This window comes from Myotis yumanensis, unplaced genomic scaffold (genome assembly GCF_028538775.1).
Source record: "Myotis yumanensis isolate MYYU_CA2020_CCGP unplaced genomic scaffold, mMyoYum1.0.hap1 SCAF_8, whole genome shotgun sequence".
Classification (NCBI taxonomy): Eukaryota; Metazoa; Chordata; class Mammalia; order Chiroptera; family Vespertilionidae; genus Myotis; species Myotis yumanensis.
In genome coordinates this window covers 92,730,629-92,734,123 of record NW_027223759.1, presented here as the reverse complement: position 1 = coordinate 92,734,123, position 3,495 = coordinate 92,730,629, and the positions used below count along the sequence as shown (strand labels likewise).

At 43.7% G+C, this 3,495-nt stretch overlaps 1 pseudogene; it reads right to left on the bottom strand.

Moving 5' to 3' along the window:
* Positions 1 to 2,567: 2,567 nt before the first annotated feature.
* On the bottom strand, positions 2,568 to 3,224 carry LOC139015761 (prefoldin subunit 4 pseudogene; annotated as a pseudogene).
* Between the last annotated feature and the right edge of the window lie 271 nt (positions 3,225 to 3,495).

Genomic DNA, 3,495 nt, shown 5'->3' with positions numbered 1-3,495 from the left:
CAATCATAAGGAGCTAAGAGTGCTTCAGAAATGTTATTCATAATTTCTCCTGTAATCCTTCTCGGATAGCTCTTTCCAGAGGTGATTCTATTAACGGCAAATTAAACATTTCAGGGTTAGGACATGGATGTGGAGGGGGCCATGAAGGCCATTCCTCCAATTTTTTTTTTCTTTTTGTTCTTCTCTAGGAGCGGAGGGTGCAAGGAGAGGAGATTTATCCTCCTTGGCCTCTCTAAAAGGCTCTAGCAAATGAAATACCGTGTTCCACAAGGGAAACAGTTTGGAGGCAAGTATTTTCCCTGCTGCTAAGCTTTTTTCAAATTTTGACCCTCTCTTTGCCATTATTCAAGATGAAACCAAGGGTTATGTTCTATAACGTCAGGCAAAAACTGTAAGAGAATACCTTCTGAAACTTTAATTCCTTAAGCATGCAAACCAAAAGTCTACAATAAAGTTTCTTACTTTTTAACCAAATTCTGCCCCCTTAGCCTGGCTAAAAAAGACACTTTCTCACCCAACTTACAGATTGCAATTTCTGCAGCTCACTGTGGGCTTTGCCTGCGGTGAATATACCCCACCTATCCGTTGTCCCCACCTATCCGTTGTCCCCACCTATCTGGTGAAATCTTCTTTGTTTTTTTGCTCTAGGTAATAGCTTCTCCTCCAGAGGTCCCTTCGTGGTCACCAGATGTGAATGTCCCCCCACATCCCGCGTGGTTCAGGGTTCAGGCTCTAGAAAAGGGGCCGCATGCAAATGAAAGAGATGAGACAAGAAATAATAATTTGGAAATTGGGGGGCCAGGCGAGAGCCCAACCCAAGAGGAAGGCAAGAGGGCACAGGCCAGGCTGAGGGACCCCCCCAAGTGCACGAATTTTTTGTGCACCAGGCCTCTAGTTTATATATAAAGATAAAGCTTTGCTTTTTTGTTTATTTGTTTTGTTAATCCTCACCCAATGATATTTTCCCATTGATTTTTAGCTTGAATGTGAGGAATGGAGGGGGAGGGAGATACAGAGAGAGCGAAACATTGATGTGAGAGAGACATTGATTGGTTGCCTCCTGCACATGCCCCAACTGGGGCTGGGTATCAAACCTGCAATCGAGATATGTGCCCTTGACTGAGAATCGAACCCAAAACCCTTTGGTGCATGGGCAAACACTCTAACCACTGAGAATACTGGCCAGGGCAAGGTTTACTTTAATCAGATAAATATTCATCATCCCTTCTAGGTGCTCAACTGGACTGATGTGTGGTGAATACAGAGGAGGCAGGAGCTATCTCTGGAGGTGACAGTCTCCAGGGCTGCCTTTGTAGAGCCTGGAGCACAGATTCAGACTCTGTCTCCTACCAAGACCACTCATGTCAGCCTGGAAAGTGGGACAGATAAAATTGTTATCACCCATCAGCGTCGCCTGTGAAAGCTATTTCATCACTGCAGATTGGCAAATACTCTTACCACATCGATGCATTGCTCATCCCAGGTGCAAATCCAAAAGAATGTGGATGTCTGGTGTGCAGAATAATTCCACACTTATCACAACAGCCTAATACTAATGAGGCTCACAGCTATTTTATTATTTTGTTGTTGTCGTTAATCCTCACCAGAGGATATTTTATTTATTTATTTATTTATTTATTTATTTTTAAAGTATTACATATATGTCTCCTTTTCCCCCTGATTGATCTCCCCTCGTCCACTCCCTCCCCCTAGCACATGCCCTCACTCCCCTACTGTCTGAGTCCATTGGTTATGCTCATATGCATGCATAAAAGTTCTTTGGTTGATTAATAATTTACAGAGAATCAACAGTAGAGTAGAGGATGCTGAGAATCAAATCAGTGATCTGGAATATGAGGAAGCAAAAAACACCCAATCAGAAGAGCAGAAAGAAAAAAGAATCCAAAATTTGAAGACTGTGTAAGAAGCCTCTGGGCAACCTCAAGTGTACCAACATTCATATCATGGCAGTGCCAGAAGAAGAGAGAGAGCAAGATATTGAAAACCTGCCCTAGCCAGTCTGGCTCAGTGGATAGAGCCTGTGGACCAAAGGGTCCCAGGTTCAATTCTAGTCAAGAGCAGATACCTTGGTTGCAGGCTCCTCCCTAGCCCGGACCCAGATTGGGGTTTGTGCAGGAGGCAACCAATCGATGTGTTTCTCTCACATTAATGTTTCGCTCTGTCTTTCTCTCTCTCTTCCACTCTCCCTAAAAATCAATGGAAAAATATCCTCAGATGAGGATTAAAAACAAAAACTAAAAAAAGATATTGAAAACCTATTTGAAGAAATAATGACAGAAAACTTCCCCTATCTGGTGAAAGAAATGGACTTTCAAATCCAGGAAGTGCAGAGAGTCCCAAATAAGAGGAACCCAAAGAGGCCCACACCAAGACACATCATAATTAAAGTGCCAAGGGCTAAAGACAAAGAAAGAATCTTAAAAGCAGCAAGAGAAAAGCAATTAGTTACCTACAAGGGAGCACCTATAGGACTGTCAGCTGATTTCTTTTTTTTTTTTTTAAGATTGCTTAACTGATTTTAATAACATGACACAAAACCCCTACACTTGATAGAATCATTATGCAAAATACATAGATGAATCTGTCTTCTTTTAAAAATATAAAATAAACAAGCAAGACATGTGAAAATAGGCAAGTTTCCATTAAATAAATGAAATCTTTTTTAAAAAAGAAAGTTTTGCTTTCCATATCATTTGAAAAAGGAAAATTATCATTTAAACAATATTCAAGTTTATTAAACAAATTTTAAAGGTAATGTAAAATGTTTAGCTTTCATCAGCTTCAAGGTTTATGTTGCTCCCAAATTTTGCATATAAGTGAACTTTCAAATCTGCTAACACCCGCTGAATGGATTCCACTCTGGATTCTAAGGCGTCAATTTCTTCTTGCAAATTTTTCTTTGCTTCTTCTAACATGTCTTGTGTTTCTTCCTGAGAATGGCTAATGAAAGCATCACCAATCTCATAAGGTATCATTAAGCAGCCTTCATCTGCAAGCATGCTGTCCTCGCAGGCATCTTCTAAATTCTGGAGTTGTTTCTTTTTTACATCTATTTCTTCCTTCAGCTCTGTGATTCTACTCGTATTCCGTGAAAATTTGTTTATCTTTTGTTGATCTTCAAAAGTAACATTGACGTCTTCTGCAGCTGGAGGGCAGACCCTAACGAGGCGTTCAGCAGGGTTTGGGAAAATGAAAAATAAGGAAACAAGTCAAAGCTGCGCTGGAACCAGCCGAGCTCCGAGCTGAGTCACCGCCAGGCCCCCGGGGCTCGGGCTCCGCTCGCACCTGTAGCGGGACCTGCCCTCGCCGAGGTGCGGGGAGGTCGGGAGCGTGGCCGCCGGGGCCGCGGGGGGGGCGGGGCGGCGGGGCCGGGCTCGGGGCCGGACCCCAGGCCGCGGGGTCCGCTCTGCTCCCCGCAGCGGCGCCCCCGGGGCAGGTGCCTCCCGGCCTGGGCCGCGGCCTCCTCACCTGCCC